The sequence below is a fragment of the Prionailurus viverrinus genome, chromosome B1 (genome assembly GCF_022837055.1).
Source record: "Prionailurus viverrinus isolate Anna chromosome B1, UM_Priviv_1.0, whole genome shotgun sequence".
In the NCBI taxonomy this organism is placed as follows: Eukaryota; Metazoa; Chordata; class Mammalia; order Carnivora; family Felidae; genus Prionailurus; species Prionailurus viverrinus.
Window position 1 is genome coordinate 72,264,528 of NC_062564.1, and position 20,256 is coordinate 72,284,783.

Sequence of the window (20,256 nt, forward strand, 5' to 3'; positions counted from 1 at the left end):
TCTAGGATGGTGACAGATGTCCTTCCAGTTAGCATTTTTAACAGTTGCTTGGATGAAGACATTAACTGTATCATAATCAAATCTGTTACGGCCTCTGAATTGGGAAGAATGGCTAATCGTCATCAAAGAATCAGAATCCAAAAATACCTTGCAAGACCTTCTGGAACAAGAGGCTAACTAAAGGTAAAAATTAAATTTAATTGCAGCATCTTTAAAAGTCCCAACTTAAGTGGCCAAATGTATAACTGAGTAGAAGTGTATCTTCAGAAGAGTATGGATAAAAGGATGTATAATTAAACAGTGCAGTGTGGATGTAAAAAAAAGTGGGGGAAAAACAGATTCGATTTTTAGGATGATTTACTATATGGTATCCAGAGGAGATAATCAGATATATCCAATGATATCCGTCCACTCATCCATGTTCAGCTCGGGGCACCACATTTTAAGAAAAACACGAATGCATCCAAAAGAGAAATTCCCTGATGATAAGACTTACAAACCGTGTCAATTAAGGATGAGTTGAATGAACCGGATATTACCATAGAGACACAGGAGCTGTCATATATAAAAGCATTTTGTGTAAGTGCTCTAAGACATAAAAATCAGGATACGAATATTGCATTGTTAAATAGTTTCATGCAGTATAAGAAAAGGATTCTTGGGGCACCTGGGTGGCTCAGTCAGTTAAGTGTCTGACTTCGGCTCAGGTCATGATCTTACAGTTCACGAGTTCGAGCCCCGCATTGGGCTCTGTGCTGACAGCTCAGAGCCTGGAGCCTGCTTCAGAGTCTGTGTCTCCCTCTCTCTCTGCCCCTCCCCTGCTCATGCTCTGTCTCTCTCTCTTCTTCTCTCTCTCAAAAATAAATAGAAACATTAAAAAATTAAAAATAAAACAAAATAAAATAGTTTTTATGCTTAGGATGGGTCAAATAAAGAAATGCTTCCTAAGTTCCAGATAATTCCTGACAAATAGTTTGCCTAGACTGATCTTAATATTCTCTGTGAATCCGGACATCAGGTCATCCACTAAGAATGAAAAAAATCAGGATAATGTGGGTGGGCTGGAAAACCTGGAAACATCAAGAACAAGCACGATGGAGAATTTGATACGGAATTATCCAAGAAAGGATAAAAGAACTTCCTAGCACTGTTAATCATCCCTTAAGCTGAAGTCAGAGTGAACTAGATTCTGGTAGGTACAGTGGCTAGAGATCTGAAGTCTGCAGCAGAGTTGACATTGTCCAAGATGAGTGTGGTGAGTAAAGAGAGGAAAACATGAGCAAATTGGGCGTGGCCAATGAACAATAACGGGAGAGAAGGATGTTGGGTAGTTGTGCGTGAGTGGAAGGATCGGAAGGATAAGAGGCTGTGGAAGAAAGGACATGAAATTCTTAGCTTTCTGTTCAGCTGGGGCAATCCTGAGCGATAAGAAGACCCAGATGGGTAAATACCAGCAGACTCCAGAGCAGCAGAAGTAGAACAGGCCAAGGTGCTGTGAAAGCCAGATGCGTAGATGTTGAATTAGTTTCCGAACAATGACAGTTGATGAAAACCCTTCATTATTTTAGATTTCTGAGGAAAGGAGAATGTTCAGGATATCAAAAAGCACCGGTAGTGGGGCGAGGGTAACATGAGTGAAAGATGTAAATTTAAAAAGATAGAGGGTAGCGGCACCTGGGTGGCTCACACGGTTAAGTGTCTGACACTTGGTTTCGGCTCAGGTCATGATCTCACAGTCTGTGGGTTTGAGCCCCGTGTCGGGCTCTGGGCTGACAGCACAGAGCCTGCTTGGGATTGATTCTCTGTCTCCCTCTGTCTCTGCCCCTCCCCTGCTTTCTGTCTCTCTCTCTCAAAAATAAATAAACTTAAAAAAAAAAAAAGATAAAGGGTAACTGGATGATGATAAAAGAAATAACAGTTTACAAGCAGTTCTGAACAGACTGCATGCCATGAGAGAAAAGCAGAGCAGTGTCTCTGGATGATGAAGACGATAATATTCCACAGAAGGTCAGTGGAAAACAAATATATTTTTTTTAAAAATTATATTCTTAAACAAAATAACTTATAGCATCAAGACATACGAAAACCTTAATTCAATCATTACAAAGACAACATAATTAATCTTATTTGGCACCTACTATGTACCAGGCACTGTGGCTCCAACGGTTGAATATCCTGAAAGAGATGGGAGTTTGGTAGGCAATACAGACATCTTAACAGGAATTTTTAATGCAGTGTGGTGCAGACAAAGGAGATATATATGTAGACAGGTCAGACCTGGAAAAAATTTCAGGATTAAGAAGTTTTTCTTCGCCCAACTTCCTTTCCCCAGGGTGCTCCCTCTCAAAGCCATCGTCTTCTGTTGGCTTCTTGCTAATTCCTACTACAGTGAGTAGGAGGAGGTGGTCTGTGAGTTAATTAATTTGAGCTGCCTTTGATTTTCTGAAAAGGAGAGTACATTTTATAAAAAAGTATGAATTGCCAGAAAGCATTTCAGGTCGTTGACATGAGTAACTACAAGCAGTTAAAATCACATTTTTGTAGCAAGGGGAAATCATGACCAGAGACCCTCAGATTTTATAAGATAATCATTCTCTTCTACTGTAGGCTGAGGAAGGAGCTGGCCTATCTTTACTCCTTGCAAATAACTATTCATACTCAATAACCCTCATGGCTATAGGAAGATAAAATCTGTTGGCCTGAACCCAGGAAAGAGAAAAAAAAATATGAAATAGGTCAGACGCTTCCAAACTGTTTGAAAGAAATAAAATAAGCAAATATGATTCAGGATAGCCAAAAACTTATCCCAACCCCAAATAAGTCAACTAGTCTATGAACAACTAAATTTGTTCATAGAAAGCCCTAAAAGTTGCCCAAAGTTCTTATTGTATCAGGTCAAGATAGAGATACTCAAAACAAACTTATTGGATAAACACCTAATAAATACTTATTGAATACATCTAGATGTTCTAGAGACTAAAAACTATTGCAATTATTAATATTTTACAAAGAAAATATCTTTCTGCAAATATGCAGAAAAATAATAAGTAGTGATGTTTAAGAACAGTTGCTTGGATGAATATTTATAATCAAATGGTGTAAAAATTAGTGCCATAAAAGTTATATATCCTAGCAAATGAAAGAGAAAAGCTAAGCAACTTCCTGGCAAATCTGACATATAGAAAATATTCTGAATAACTAATTTCCTCCAAAATACTTTCCCATCAATAACATGTTTTTTGGTTTATTCAAATACTGCTTTAGCTTTCCACTTCTCTTTACCTGGAAAACTTCATTAAGGCTAATTTGAATTTTTTTCTATTTTTGAAAAAATACTAACTACAGACATTTTGGGTATCTATATTGTTTTAAACTAACTTGTAAAAAAAAATCAGTATTATCCCCTCTATAGTTATTATGAATTGTTAGCAAATGTAATGTATAAGTGTAAATATAAGATTTAATTTCCCTGACATGGTTTCTGACAAAATTCAAGGTTATCTAATCTTAATTTATAAAAAAAATGATATTAACTAAAGATTTTAGGCTTTTTTGTTTGAAAAATGTCTGCAACAAAACAGCTAACATTTAGGCACAAAAATATCTTATTGACATATTCATAATCACATGATAATGGTTTAATTTTATCACTTCTTTAGCTTTCAGTGCAATATTAATTAAAGCAGTTTTTCAAAATGACACCTTAGAACAAAATTGTTTCACAAACCATAGTTATAAGAGATATAAGGGCTAAGGCTTTGAAGTTTACCACATTTCTTTCTCCTTTGGTGTTGCCAGATAGAAGTCAAATACCTTTACAGTTTCTTTCACATTCTCTAAATGACAGAAAACGATCTTAGATATATTATACCTGGAAGGGCCTTTAGGAGATTATTTATATTTGTATACTTTGAAACACCACACCATGTAGAAGTACTTTATCTTTTTTTGGGGTTCCAAATAGAGAAAAATATAATTTTTATTTTCTATGTCATACACTAGAAAGAGATCTCCCAGTACAAGAAGAAACAGAATGTACCTATCTATTCATCACAAATTTCTACTAAACAAACTTCACCAACCTAAGTTGCCTGATACATTTAAAAACATGCAAGTGTTATATGAAATGTTTAAATATTACAACGCTAATTATTCTAGAATTTTCCTAGTTTATGTCTGCAGTCTTTATGCAGAAAGCCTATTGTTGTGACAAGAAGTAAAGCTTATATATTTTAACTTTGTAGTTCTTATTTTTCTGTTGAGTCAGAGATCCCTCTGGACTACCACCTAAAAATAGAGCGACTCAAATGTTTAAATACAGTATCAGGGGCTGCATGACCCTTTGAAGCAGATACACAGACTTGAGTTGGTTAATAACTAAACAGAACACAGACCATCTCACAAAAAAAGTAATAGAGTTTATATGGCTTTTTGACAAATTAAAGTTTGCTTGGAAATTTTAGATTTTCATACTGTTGTGATATTTTTGTTGCTCTTGATTTTTACCACTCTTCATAACATAGCACCTGAAATGACCCCTCTTGAAAAGAAAACATAGCCATTTTCGGAAAAGCAACAGATTACTTCTGCACTATGAACCAAGATATGAAAATCTCCACCATTAAGTGCTTCAACGTTTATGTATCTGTCACCAGAGGGTTAATGACGTTCCCACCAAGACTAGTTCAAGTAAGTAGGTAGACCTTTAGTGATATCACCAATGGAGGGCTGAGCCTGAAAAAAATCACTACTGATACAAAACAAAAGCTCAAAAAAACCCATATGTATATAGATATCTAGAGAGAGAGAGAGCTCCTCTTCTATTTAAAACTCAGACGGATTTTCAATATATTGTAAACCAAGGTGCCTTTGACCAGTTACCATTAAGCGAGAGGTTCACTGTGGTTTATTTCAGAAGACACAAACTGTTTTATCAAGTGCAAAATGAAGGAAGAACCATATGAAAATAAGCGAGCAAAAGAAAGACGCACGAAATCCATAGCCTGAATCACATGATCACGATGCACCGCAGCCCCTCGCACGACCGACCGCCACAGCGAAGCTGCTCAGCTCACCACTACAGGCTGCAGCCACAGACCCGACGCGCAGAGGCTGCTGTGATCCCCTGCTTACCATTACCCCGAAGCGCGGCGGTCACAATGAAAACAGAAATTAGACTGCCAAATTAGACCGCGAGCGCGCGCGCGCGCGGGCACACACACACGCACACGCACACGCACACACTTACTCTTCGGTCGAGCCCCGAGCAGCCCGGCTGGAAGTTTGCTGGATGCTTTGTCTAAGCAATTCAGCAATCATTCGCGGTTTGCTCTCCAGAAGGGCGATTGGCTCGCCCACGCAGCAGCCGGCGGGGTGAAGTTGCGGTAAAGCCGGGGCGCGGCCTCGAGCCCCGGCCGGCTCTGAGGTCCCCGCCGCCCTTTGCTCTGCCGCAGCTGAACCTCGCGTGCGCCGGAGGCCCGGGCGCCCCGGCCGTGGGAGAGCAGCGGCCCCAGCGCGCCCCGCGCGTTCTCACGCCCCGGCCGTGCGAGCCCGGCCGCTGGCGCTGCGCGGCCCGGCGCCTACCCCCTCAGTCCTCTTCCCTCAGGCCCCGCAGCTCCCCCGGGCCCTGAGCCGGGCCCCCGGGCGCCGTCTCCTCTGCTCCCTCGCTCCTCCCCAGCGTGGGAACCGCGCCCCGGCCCCGGGGGCTGAGCAGCTGGGAGCGCATGGAAGTCTCCCCAGGGAGGAGAAGGGGGACGAACCCAGCCCTGGAGCCCCGGCAGATGGCTTGCCCCTCTGGGGAGCCCCGACCCGCGTGGGCATGCAACGACCACTTACTCGCTGGCTTCCCAGACCTCGCGGCTGCGTTTCGGGATCTCCGGCAGCTCCAGGGCGCGCCTCGCAAATCCCCACTGCCAACGCAGAAAGAGAGTGGGCGTCAGGAACCAGAGATGGTGAGCGGGAGAGGGGACCCTACAGCGGCACCTGTCAGTCCGTGCTCGAGTGCACCTACTGCACAGGCGACCGCGGTACTGAAGCTCGGGCTCACTCCCGTCTACCTGCTCAACAGGCTGGGCGGGACGCGACGTGCCTTGCAAACCGTATTCCCCGCGCTGCTCCCAAACACTCAATCGGTTCTGGCCGTGGTCCCTCCCTGTCTCCGTATCTCTCTGCTGACCCCGAAGGATCCCTTATAATCCCTTTCCCTACTGCATTCAAGTTCTTTTCAGAATCCCTCCCCTTCTCTGCACCGAAAGACTGAAAAAGAAAGTAGCGACTAAAACGCACCATGGTGAGGTCACTCAGGGTCTGGGTCCTGCCGAGGCTCGTGACGCTCCCCGCCCCCTCTCCCCCGACCCAGCCTGCCGCAGGTATGGGTCGCCTAGGGCGGCTCCCCAGCTGCTCCCGGCTTTTTGCCTGGGATCGAGAGCAGCGAAACTGTCGGAAAGCTTCGAAAAAAACCTGCTTTGGAAAATCAGCTCAGTGTTGGAGTCCCACCCACTACGCCCAGACTAGGGCTGGGGACCCGAGTCCTGGCCTCTCCAGCCGTCACATCGCCATCCCAGCACTTACTGTGTGGAGACTGAGACGAAGGGACAGGGACAAAGAAAGAGAAACAAAACAAAAACAAAAGGAGGGAACTCAAGGAAAATCTGCTCCCCGCTCCGCCCCCCAAATCTTCTCCACCATGCATTGCTCCGGAAAATCTGTCGTTTTCAGCAGTAGTTAAAACCTCCAACATTTCTGCTGAGAAGTTAATATCTGCACAGATGGTTTTCCTGTCCTGGTTTACAGGTTTAAAAACAGTCTACGCCTTTGCAAATGCAACCTTATGGTTGCACAGTATATACCATCTTCCCAATAGAGTTCTGATACAGTTTGGTTCAGTGCATTTAGTTCTGCTGGGTGTGTGTGTATCCCAGCACAGAAAAATAGATTCTGATATTGATTTTGAGTCAATTTTCTGACTTAAAAATGTCATTATGCTATTTCGTTGTGAATTCATAATTAATCATGATTACCGTGTGATCCTTCTTCAAATTCAGTAACTCTGAAACATTGTTCTTGGTTATCTACAATTCTTAAACCTCTCCCAAACCCCACCACATAATCTGGTCTCATGTTAGATTCACCACATTTGCAAAATTTTCTCCCAGCCTTGTCGACTATGCTCTCCTCATGGCAGACATTAGTCAGAATAAGCAAAGAAAGGGAAAAAAAGACATTTAATTTTTTTTTTAAAAGGCATTTAAATAAACTTTGCCTTAGTATCAGGCAAAAAGTTCAGAGCTATAAATTTGATTTTTTTTGGTTCTACCATATCTGAAACCTTTTCTTCCCCTATAACCAACCCATGAAAATGTCTTAAGTCAGTAGGGCTTTTGTCTTCAGTGCTCTTAGAATTTAAGACCTAGAATAAAAAATAAAAATAAATACCTAGTAATGCATTGTTCACTAAAACTGCAGTAGGTGACTATGTTAGCATTGTGTGATTGTCTCAAGCGATCTCCTCAAGGAGAAATCAAGAACAGGAAAACAGGAAAACCAGTTAGGTAGAGGCAGGCAAACAATATTTTTGAACAACCAGATATGATAGATACATAATGTTTTGAGATGACTAAGGATCTTCATTGTGTCTATGTAGAAAGCACAAAACCGTAATTTTTACAACTATATTACAGTTATAACTACATTATATTTTACAACTGTATATACATATTTTTACAACTGAATTATACCTTATGATGTACAGGTATCTGGAGAACTACTTGTGAGCACATGTACCCCTTTCTCTTCTGTATATATAATTCTCTGTAGCTAACAAGCTTTGAAGTAATTCTTTGGAGCAATCGGAAATACTATGTCCCAGGCTATAGTCCTCAGTAAGACAACCTACTGTGGGGTTGGCTTTCTTTCAGTGGACACCATCATTAGAAGAGGGCCCTTACTATAATTGTTAAAAAATAAATTTGATGATGTGGAAGCTCAGAGGAGAAACAGCTATCTTCTGACAGGAGAAATACTTCTTAACAGAGCAGCATTAGAGTTAGGAAAGAAATACAGGAAATTTTTGTTCATTTTGTTTTGTTTTTGGGCCAAGGGAAACTTGTGAAGAAGGGCATGGAGGTGGGAAGGCATCAAGACCAATATTCAAGAAACAGAGAGTGATGCCATTAGGTAGAAATGCCAAGCAAATGGGAAAAAAAAAAAGTATAGGAAGATAAAGTGGAAACATCAGTTGGGGCCAAATGATCTCATTGGCCTGTCTTCTAGTTGCTGCACAGAAGACTTGTATAAAAGCAGTGTTTGTGTTTTTGTGTTCCTTTACTGGCATTACTCTTGTCAATATTCCTTTCATCCTGGAACACGACTTGCTTAACCCATTCATCTCTGCCTTTACCGTCCTAGTATCTCATAGCACACCAGAATCCATAGGACGTTTAACTTCAGTCCTCTCTGCAGGGGCCTACCAGCTTTACCAAGGGTAGACTCTCAGCTTGTATTCTCCTTCTCCCATCTTTTACGACTTCCAGGCAATGGGGTGTGTGGGAAAAGCAACCAATCTAGGGTGCCGGGTGATTGTGAAAAACATGTTCTAATCTGAATGTTTGATACGCCCTGACACAAGGTTAAGAGTTCCCTGCTGTTATGGAAGGAATCTTTGTAGCTAAGTGCCTAGCAATGTATACGGTTCCTAAGAGGGATTCAGTAAAATAATTATTGAGTGGCTAAATGCATATATGAGTGTTTCATCATCTTCCAGGTCTGTTCTTCTGTCTTATAGATAATGTGTAGGTTAAAGCCTACTTGTCTCCACTTTATTGAGAATCAGAAAGTTGTCATGACAACTTAATAAAAATGTTAACAACGACAAATATTTGGTTGAAAGCAAGTCTTGGTATTCTTGTCAGCTTTGGCAGAAAAGCTCAAGTTTTTCTTCTCAAAATGCTTTGTTTTTCCTGTATCCACAATTGATGATAGCACAAAAGCATTTAAATGTGTATTCTTTGCACACTTACAAATGACAATGGCAACCAGACATGTGATCTAACGCCTTGCTACTCAAGATATCAGCAATATCAGCATGACCTGTCTTCTTGTCAGAAATACAGAGCCTTGGACCTCACTCCAAACCTACTGAATCAGAATATTCATTTCACAACATCTTCAGGTGAGTCTTATGCATATTAAAGTTCCAGAAGCCCTGATCTAATGTCAATGCATTAAGTATGCTAGACCTAGAAACAGGTTGCATGAATCTGTTGAAACCTAGGAATTTTGAGAACGAGCATCTTTTTTTTTTTCTGGAATATTATTACCAAGTCAGTTTAAATAAAGTAATGGGACTAATTAAGTCATCTCTGCTGGCTTCTTGGTCCACTTAAGAACCAAACACAACTTCATAAACCAAAGGGAATTGAGAGAGAAATGAGGGGGGAGGGCAATGTGGCAGGAGGGAAGATATGAGAAACATTGTATACTTTTGTATATTATATCCTTTTAAATATATGTCACAGGCAGAGCTTCACTTTATTTTTTAGCAAACAAACTACTTGATTGTACTGTTTATCAAATCAGGATAACTTGTCAAACACAAGAAAGATAACTTGATTATCTTTTTCCCCTTTATTACTCTTTTTTTCTTCCTTCTTAAGATTATTTACTTCCTAAATTTTTAAATGTTTATTTATGCTTATTTACTTTCAATTCGTTTGAAATACAACTAGTTAGACAGACTTTACATTAGTAACTTGTAATTATGGGGGCCATGTTAGTACTCCAAAATGTCCCTTTTAGAATGTGAAGTATTAATTAGGAAAAGGCCATGTAGGGTTGGAGTCCCTAAATTTCCAGCTCTGGTATAGACATTCATGAAGCAGTTTGGACTCCAAGAGATTCTAATGGTGACAGAAATGTTCACCATGTTGTCTCAAACAGATGGTGTTTGTTATCAGTAAATAGGGTGGTAGGCAGAATAATGCCCAAAGATGCCCATACCATCCCTGAAAACTATGACTATGTTACAAAATGGCAAGGGGAAATTAGGCTGCACATAGAATTAAGATTGCTTGGGGTGCCTGGGTGGCTCAGTTGGTTGAGCGTCTGACTCTCGATTTCAGCTTAAGTCATGATCTCATGGTTCATGAGTTCCAGCCATGCATGGGGCTCCTGCGCTGACAGCGTGCAGCCTGCTTGGGATTCTGTCTCTCTCCCTCTGCCCCTCTCCCCGCTGTATCTCTCTCTCTCTCTCTCTCTCTCTCTCTCTCTGTCCCTCTCTCTGTCCCTCTCTCTGTCCCTCTCTCTCTCTCTCTCTCTCTCTCTCAAAATCAATAAATAAACTTTAAAAGGAAAAAGAAAAAAATTTTTTTTTAAAATGTTGCTAATCAACTGACCTTGAGCTGGGGAGATTATCTTAGATGATCCATATGACACACTGTAATCGCAAGGGTCCTTATAAATGAAAACTGGAGGGGAGCCTGGGTGGTTCAGTCTGTAAAGCATCCGACTTTGGCTCAGGTCCTGATCTCATGGCTCATGAGTTGGAGCCTGGCGTTGGGCTCTGTGTTGACAGCTCGGACCCTGGAGCCTGCTTCGGATTCTGTGTCTCCCTCTCTTCTCTCTCTGCCCCTCCCCTGCTCACACTCTGTCTCTCTCTTTCTCAAAAATAAATAAACATTAAAAAAAATATTTTTTTAATGAAAAATGGAGACAAGACAGTCAGGGTTAGAGTCAGAGGGATGCAGTGTAGAAAGACCTGACCAGCAATTGCTGGGTTGGAAGATGCAAAGGGGTTATTACCAAGGGATGTGTGCAGCCTCTAGAAACGGGATTAAGGTAAGAAATCCTATTCTCCCTGAAGTCCTCCAGAAAAGAAGCAGCCCTGCCAATAGTTTGATTTTTAATCTGATGAGACTCATTTCAGAGTCTCAGTTTGTTTGTTTCAAGCAACTAGGTTTGCAGTTATTTGTTGCAGCAGCAGTGGGCAGCTAATACAGATTTTGGTACTGGAGAGTGAACTGCGGTGGTAACACCTAGAAATGGGGAAGTGGCTTTGAAATGAGGCATCGGCAAAGCCTGCAAGAATTTTATTGAATATGATTTTTTAAAAGCCTGAGTTGCTTTGAATGAGCTGTTAGTGAAAACATGGCTGTTAACTCTGCTAGTGAGGACCCCATGTGGTGGAGAAGTAGAAGCATGGTTGGGAAAGCCTATAGCATTCTACAGAGCACTTGACGTGTCGTGATCTGACTGGTCGAATTATGATGTTAACAGCGCTGCCAGTGAGGACATAGATGGAGATGACGAATCCGTTACTGGAAACTGGAGGAAAGGCTTATCCTTATACACTGGCAGGACACTTAGCTGAACTGGAGTCTGCAGGTTTGCAGAAAGAATGAATTTGAATGTTTAGCGGAGATTTCTAAGCAAAGTGTTGAAGGTATGGCTTGGGCTTTTCTGGCTGCTTATTATCAAATGTGAGAGGAAAGAGAAATTGAAAGGAGGAACTATGAAGCAAAACGGAACCCGGATTGGTCATTTCGGACATCCTCAGTTCATCGAGACTGCAACAGATGCCATTCCACCCTTTTCTAGGTCCGTGTAATGTCCCTGTACTTTGGTGCCGTGGAGCGGCTTTCTCGATTGTCATATTTGAAAAATCTGCTGAACATACGGATACAACAGATCCCCAGATTCTAGGCTCGTGTCCTAAAGTACTAGTCACATTGACTCTTTCAGCCCCAATATCTTTACGTAGCACCAGTAGTATTCCATGAATTGCGCTTCAAAAGGCGGCCAATGTCGTAGCCTACAGACCTCCACATATTTACTGCTGTTGACTTCAGAAAATTGACAAGAAAATGTAGAGTGGAGACAGTGATGTAGAAGTCCTTAAGATGAATGGGTTGATGAATACTGCAAAGGAAACACTTGAGACACTTGCTCAAAGATATTTATTGAGTGTAACTCTTCGCCTCGTAAAACATATTTCATTTAAGTAAAAACTGACACATGTAAAAGGAACATTTCAGCCATACACAGATATGATGTCTCTGGAAACAAAACAAAAAGTCCATAGCTCCGGTTAAGCTATCATTCTAACTTAATTCAAAACACACTTATTTTTCAATATTGCTATTTCTTCTCTAGCTAAGTCCCCATTCCCTACCGTGCCTTTATAAGATTTCGAGACTTTCCAAAATAATTGACCATATAAAGACAGATTCTGTTTTCTGAGCCTTTTATTTTACTATTTTTTTTTTAAATAGAAAAACTAGTGCCAGCTTCTAGCAAAGGTTATCTGGACTATTTATTATAGCCCCACACTGGAAACAACTCAAATGTCCAGCAACAGATAAGTGGATGAGCAAATTATGATATATTCATAAAATGGAATACCACTCAGCAATAGAAAAAAAAAAAAGAAACGACTAATACAAAGAATAACAAGGATAGATCTCAAAAACATTGCGCTGGGGGAAGTGGGGAAGACATAAAAGAATACACGTCCTACATGATTGCCTTTGTACGGGATTCTAGAAAGGGCAAAGTTAATCTGTAATGACAGAGGGATGATTAGTAGTTGCCTGGGGCCAGGGTGGGAAGATGGCAGCAAAGGGGCACAGGTGACTCTTTGGGTGATGAAAATGTTTTATGTCATGATTGTGGCGGTGGTTCTGAGGGTATATACATGTATTCAAACTTATCGGACTGCACACTTAAAATGAGTGCATTTTATCGTATGTACATTTATCTAATAAAGTTGATTTGAAAACATTAACAACAACCAAAGTTAGCAAAAGGAGAATGGATGACTTCTGGGATTCGAACATTTTAGTTGTCAAGAAGAATCGTAATAGTTGGCATGGTAAGATATTAAATATGTTCCAGACACAGTTCAAAGCACTACACGCATTAGGTCATTCTTTTCTTCCAGTAATCCTTTGAGGTAAGCACTATGATTATATTTGCTTCACGCATGACAAATTGAGGTGTAGGAAGATTAAGTAACTTTCCCAAAAGCACACAGCTAGCAAGTGACAGAAACAGGACTCAGACTCAGGCCATCTGGTTCATAATCCTGAGGTGTGAATTACTCTAGTTATGTTGCAAAGAGCTTCTTAATTATGCAAAATAAAGAGCCCCAGTTCAGATGTATTAAATCAGATTCTTTGATGGGGCGCCTGAATGGCTCAATTGGTCAAGTCTGGCTTTGGCACAAGGTCTTGATTTCACTGTTCTGAGTTGGAGCCCCAAGTCGGTCTCTGTGCTGACGGCTCAGAGCCTGGATCCTGCTTCAGATTCTGTATCTCCTCTCCCTCTATGCCCCTTCCCCACTCGCACTCTGTCTCTCAAAAATAAGTAAACATTAAAAAATTTAAAAAGAAATCAGTTTCTTTGGGTACTGGTAGGTCCCAGAAACCTGCTTTTTAACAAACACCTGTGGATCATTTTGATGGTTGAGTATGATGCCCAGAAACAAATATTTCAAGGTAGTGTTGAGAATTCTTTGAACAGGGACATAGTCCTGACACAATTATGCAATAGGTTTGGATTTTCAACACTTGCATTTCAAACTGTGTATATATTCTCTTAAATTCTTTGCTTGACATTAGTTTTAAGCTACCAAGTAAGCAGTGGGGAACAAAAGTCAATAGCTCTCTTTTTTAATAGACTGGTTAATTAAATAAGGGTAGTATGTTCTCTATGAATTATGTATTTATAGAAAGAAAAGGGAAACAGAGAGAGAAGGAATGAAGGAAGGGAAGAACAGAGCTAGGAAGATTGCTGAAGAGGTAGGCAAAACATTGGGAGTATATTGGTAAGCAAAGCATCTCACAGAAGAAATTATTAAGGAAAACACACTTGGGTCATTTTCTCCCAATCCTTCAAATGTCATAAAGGTTCATTTCTTCTTGTTTTCTCTTGAAGCAAGGTATGTTAAAAAGTAATCATTGGGGCACCTAGGTGGCTCAGTTGGTTAAGCATCCGACTTCAGCTCGGGTAATGATCTCACTGTTCACGAGTTCAAACCCCCCATTGGGCTCTGTGGTAACAGTGCATAGCCTGCTTGGGGGTCTCTCTCCCTCTCTCTCTCTCTCTCTCTCTGTCACTCCCCCACTGGCTCGCTCTCTCTCTGAAAAATAAACATTTAAAAAATAATCAGCGATTAAATGAATGTACTATATGGAGAGTTGAAAATTCTCTAACACTTTTTATCTCTAGGCACTATATGTATAAACAACCCCAGGGCTCCTGTAAGTGAAACTCCCAAGAAATCTTCCTCCACAGTATGACAACACTATCTCAAGGGGTTCCCGTAGAGCTGGGTTAAAATACAGTTTAAAAATATCACAGTCTTAATAGAATATTACTTATAAAGGAGAGCATTTAATCAAAATGAGAATTTTTATATGTGACTATAAATATGTGAACATCTATCAATCCTTCAGTGTTAAAAGAAACATTCCAAGGCAACATGACCTACTGACCCATAGAAAAGAGAGCCACCTGTGTGCAAAGACACATTTTTAATTTTTTAAATAATGGTAAATGAAATGAAAAGTATGCTTTAGTCAGTAAAGGTATCCTCTCTCCTTTTAAGTGTTGTAACATAAAAACTTTGCTGCTTCCTGCATTACTCTATTATAATGCAAAGCCACAAAATATGGTATAAGAAGCATAATATGCCTCTCACTAAGCAGCCCAGTGTGACCATGACCCCAGTAGTTTTCATTATTCTAACACAGGACACTCACCAACTGGTGATGTGTTCTACTAATGAGCTAGATAGAGAGCTCTACTAATGTGTCAGAAACATCTGCTGAATGGGATCAATTTTGCTTTCGGTTTGCAATTTACTTCCAAAGCCAAGATGTTTTCTTTGAGCTTTGCTTATAAGAGTGTTTTATGTACGCTTCTCCTTCTGAGCACATGGATCTCGAAACTGGAAAAAGCAGCCAAGGAGACTGAGATGCTCTTGAATGATAGTCCCACCAGACGGGGCCAAAAGGCATCTCCTGTGCCACAGATTAAAAAAAGGGACGAATTCAAGTTTCAGAGTAACTCTGTTTTAACTCTGTTTTGACACTGAAAAAAAAATAGGCAAATTATGCACAGGCAGACTTGTTGAAATCTCATTTTGTGAAAATGACAGTTATAGCTGCTGCTTTTATATTTATAAAATAATGTGTTTAAATAGTTGGCAATAGTACCTAAGGGAAATAGTGCCTTACCAAATCTCTTCTTACTTGTTAAAATAGTCTATTTGGGTCTGATTATGAAAGTAATGCAAAGTAATAAAACAGGTCTTCCCTTTCCAACACTATGGCAGATGTGCAGAGAAACCCTGCCTGGGACACAACACTAGACGATGCTGGATAAAAAATTAAACATGACTTTAAGGTCTCACCAGGCTGGATGTCCGGAAAGTGTAACAAGCCCAAGCTAGATACAGTGAGAAAGAAAGACTTCCCTGGGAGGCAAGCACCGTAGCTGGGTAGCTGGCAATTGTTTAATGGGCATGTGCTTATCCACCGTGGGCCAGAGCTTGGGTTGTTGGACAACATGTGACCTAGAAGACAAAACCAAATGCAAAGAGGAAGTGACGGCACACTTACTAGGAATCTTGGAGGCCATGTTTTCACAAGGTAACTCTCTCTCATAAGGTATTGACTCAGAATGGAGGGGGGTGGGGGTGGGTGGAAAACAAGTCTCTCCTAAGTATTCCTGATCCCAAGCCAGTTTGGGACTGGAAGTTAATACAAATTCAGTGGCTTGAAAATCTGCAGGCAGAACCTGTATTTTAAAGTGGTCATGCATTGGGAATGCTACAAGGAACCTGGCAGAAGCAGACACAAATCTCCCCCCTGGGGGGATCCATTTTAAAGAAAGTCTTCAAATAATTTCTACAGATATAGTCCTAAGAAAACTGAGCCTGTAATAAGGAAGTCACCAAATACATGAGGAAAAAGACAACTATATTATAGAAAAAACTCAATAAATTAGAAGTCAGACCTACAAAGAGAAATTATTCAAAAAATATAAAATAAGTATGTTTAATATATTTTATAAAATAATATATATTCATTGTGTAAGAAAGAGACCAGAATATAAACTTGACCAGTCTGAAACTAGAACCAAAAGGAACTCTCAGGAATAAAAATATAATGATTGAGGGGGACCTGGGTGGCCTAGTCAGTTAAGCATCTGACTGTGGCTCAGGTCATGATCTCACAGTTTGTGGGTTCAAGCCCCACATCGGGCTCTGTGCTGACAGCTCAGAGCCTGGAGCCTGCTTCGGATTCTGTGTCTCCCTCTCTCTCTGCTCCTCCCCTGCTCCCACTCTGTCTCTCTCAAAACAAAAACACATAAAAAAAATATATATAATGATTGAAAATAACTCTTCTGCTGGGAGAGTTAAATAGCAGATTAAAGTGAAGAGAATACTAATAAACTGGAAAATAGATCTAGATAGATCTAGATAATTTTAGATAATTAGATACACAATTAGATACACAACTTAGATAATTAGTTGGGTAAAAATATAAAGGACAGGTGAAGATACTACTGAGAAGGAATAGACATCTAGTAGAAAGGTATTTAAAAGGATATTTAAAGGTATTTAAAGGTATTTAAAAGGATATTAAAAGGGACAATTGATAAAGTTTTCCAGAATTTAATTCCCATTGTCCTATCCTCTTGTTAGTCCAACAATTTGCAAAAAGGATAGATGCAGTTTTTAAAAATCCACTTATGAAGCATTTGATGAAATGACCCAACCAAAGATACATAGATTTTAAAAGTGACAAAAAAAAAAAAAATTAAGATCATCTACAATGGAATGACAGGTTGACTGCCAATTTTGCTAACTTCTGGACAGAAACGATTGAAGGTAGAAGAAAATACACTATTACCTTATAGGTGCTAGAAAGTGCTGAGAGAAAAAGAGCTGTCAATTTAGAACTGTTTATCCAACAAAATTGACTTGCAAGATTTGGCAGGTAGGGTGAGAGGAGGGTGATTTTATAGCCATCAAATTCTTTTTTTTTTTTAATTTTTTTTTCAACGTTTATTTATTTTTGGGACAGAGAGAGACAGAGCATGAACGGGGGAGGGGCAGAGAGAGAGGGAGACACAGAATCGGAAACAGGCTCCAGGCTCTGAGCCATCAGCCCAGAGCCTGACGCGGGGCTCGAACTCACGGACCGTGAGATCGTGACCTGGCTGAAGTCGGACGCTTAACCGACTGTGCCACCCAGGCGCCCCAGCCATCAAATTCTTAGTAACACAATGTCTAAAGATATACTCCATTTTTATTAGAAACATTTTTAGAAAAAAACAGTATCTCCAGTCAGACCATTGGAAAGCAAGGCAGAAGAGTCAGTAAAAAAAAAAAAAAAAGGAAATATTTAATATGTTTAAGATAAATTTAGACAAAGGAACTGATTGCTAAACTCTGACTAGTTTCATCAAAGACATTATAAAGAGACTAAAGAGACAAGATATAAACAAATTGAAGTTATTGACAACACATAATTAACAATGGATGAACAATTTTGTAAGTAAGTACGTTTGTTCACATGCCTTGTATTTTCCTTTATTCATTCCCAGGGATTTAGGTTCTAGAAAATGAGTTATTTTATGGTTACTAATGCCACTTGCCAAATTATTTCATAAGCTTTAATCAATTTATGATACGAATTTTGTACAAAGGATGTTCCACATGCTCGGTATTATTTTAATTAGACATTTATTTTAGGTTAAACATTTTCATGAAAAGTGAATCTCAAATTGTATTAGTTTCATAAATGATTTTAAATACTTTATTTATATACTTATGTGGTCATTATTATGATCATTATCTCTTGTTTTTTGAAATGTCAGTGTATGCCCTTTGCCCTTGGTTGGGGTATTAGTGCTTTCTTCCTAATTCGTGTGAAGGACCTGCTTATACACTTAGAATATTCTTCTGAAATATCAAAATTATCAACCCCCAAATTGAATTCTTCTTGATTAAAATGATAAGCAACTATAGATCACAATGGAATTTAATGATAAACCATGAGAAAAACACTACTCAGTGCTGGGCTGATTATTACCCTTTTCAAGTGAGTTAAAACTTACGGTGACCTTGGGGCGCCTGGGTGGCGCAGTCGGTTAAGCGTCCGACTTCAGCCAGGTCACGATCTCGCGGTCTGTGAGTTCGAGCCCCGCGTCAGGCTCTGGGCTGATGGCTCAGAGCCTGGAGCCTGTTTCCGATTCTGTGTCTCCCTCTCTCTCTGCCCCTCCCCCGTTCATGCTCTGTCTCTCTCTGTCCCAAAAATAAATAAACGTTGAAAAAAAAAAATTAAAAAAAAAAACAAAAAAAAACTTACGGTGACCATAGTAGACAATGAAGGAAGAACACGGCTGGAGGACTAGTCAAATAGGATAAGAACTTGCTTGAAATTAATACATGCATGCTCTGTTTCTTCTTACCCTAGTTGGGTCTCCTCTCCTTTTTTTTTTTTTTTTTTTTCTGTTTACTGACAGGAAGAATGAAAAAGCACTCCCTCAGATTCATGCATTTATTTAACTACTCGTATTGAGTAACAATCACGTAACAGGCACTGTTCTAGAAACTGGGGACTCAACAGTATGATAAACAAGGGTCCTTGTCGTCATGGCACTTTTACTCTAACGGGCAATTAAAAAGATTAAAAAGTAAAAGATACAGGGTGTCAGACAGTGATTTTGTGCTATGGAGAAAAATCAAGCAGAGAAGGAAGATGGAGGTGAGGTGCTAAGGAAGAGGTTCAACTGTTCAACCAAGAAGGTTTTTTAAAAAAAATATCTCAGCTATCAAATATTTAAGTTTTGGCATAACCACTATATCAGAATCTTTTTCTTCAGGAAAGCAGAAATCATCATGCATTTCAAGCAGAAAGAGGTGTTAGGAGAACTCCCGAAAGACCCTGAGGAGGAAAGTACAGATCAGAGGAAGATACCACTAAGGATGTTAGCTGCGTGTGGCATGCATGTAGCTGATACAAATCTCAAGAGTCTCTTTGTCAATGCAGGTGCCTGCTGCTGCCAGAGGGAAATGGCACTTCTTTTCTCTGCCATCTGAAGCTCACGATTCAAACTAAATCCTGTGGGTGAGGGATTCTGGGAACTGTAGTTTCCATGCTCCAGCTTGCATCCTTGCATTGCAAGAATACAGGAAGGGGCAGGGCTGATGTTCAGTTTACAAGACTGGCATAACAGCAAAGTTTGAAATAAATTTATTATTGCAAAAACTGCATAAGTGTGTTTTTGTCCTATTAGCTTATGCCATATTTTTGTTATGGGACATTGAATTTGCTCATCCAAGGTATAAATAAACCCACCAGTTTTGAGTTAATTAGCCAGAAGTTCAGGGCACGGAGATGGTGTTAGAAGAAGAGCAGGTTGCCTCTGTCACCGGGCCTCAAAGGCAGAGGAAGTGCTTCCTGGAGCACAGAGGAGGTACAAATCCTGTGAGCACGGCTTTCAGGGGAGACTCTCTTTGAAGCTCTTCCTGAATTCACGGTGGAGAGAACACGGCAGCCCAGAAAGCCAGGTGTGGAGATTGAACCTGTAGAGAAAGGGGTTCATCATGGCGGATGGCCTAAAGCGATTCCTGTATAGAAAATTACCAGGTGTTGAAGGACTCCATGCAATTGTTATGTCAGATAGAGATGAATTCCTGTTATTTAAGTGGCCAAAAATAAAGCTCCCGAGCATGCCTTGAGACCTGGTTTCTTATCTACCTTTGCCTTTGCAACAGACCAAAGGAGCAAACTTCTTTCAAAAAAATAAAAGTATCATCCACCAGGTGGTTCAATTCGATCATTTACAGTTGGTTGTGACTTTCATAGCCAGCAGCAATGCCAGTACAGAACTAATTGTCAACTTAGAAAAGGAACTTGCTCCGTTGTTTGAAGAATTGGGACAAGTTGTGGAAGTTTCTTAATCTGGCAGTGGTTTTGATGTACACCCTGTTTTCATCATAACAGACGCAATAGCAATCCAACAATCTTTAGACGACAATAATACTTGAATTTCATGTACTCAAGAAAGTACATGAAAGTCCTATTTCCTTTTCCTACCTTACACTAAAGAAAAGAGCCAAAAGATGTAATTTATAGACAGATTTATTGTGTGTGCGTGCGTGTGTGTGTGTGTGTGTGTGTAGGGTCTTTTCTTATTTAGTGAGATCTGGGGATACCACAGAAATAGTTCAATACATCACAACTC

At 40.2% G+C, this 20,256-nt stretch overlaps 1 protein-coding gene and 1 pseudogene across 9 annotated transcripts in view; one reads left to right on the forward strand and one right to left on the reverse strand.

Moving 5' to 3' along the window:
* GUCY1A1 (guanylate cyclase 1 soluble subunit alpha 1) overlaps positions 1 to 6,611 on the reverse strand; it is a 64,096-nt gene extending 57,485 nt beyond the window's left edge. For 3 of the 9 annotated variants that reach the window (XM_047855571.1, XM_047855570.1, XM_047855565.1), the window contains exons 1-2: positions 6,286 to 6,427; positions 5,836 to 5,909 (exon numbers count right to left, since the gene is read on the reverse strand). The gene's annotated coding sequence lies outside the window, so the exon portion shown is untranslated. Of the gene's footprint in view, positions 1 to 5,248; positions 5,383 to 5,835; positions 5,967 to 6,056; positions 6,189 to 6,285; positions 6,428 to 6,570 lie in introns of those variants that run through there. The other 6 variants (XM_047855568.1, XM_047855566.1, XM_047855572.1 and 3 more) reach the window with 6 other exon arrangements.
* Positions 6,612 to 19,615: 13,004 nt separating this feature from the next.
* LOC125164399 (ragulator complex protein LAMTOR3-like) lies at positions 19,616 to 19,972 on the forward strand (annotated as a pseudogene).
* The last annotated feature ends 284 nt before the right edge of the window (positions 19,973 to 20,256 follow it).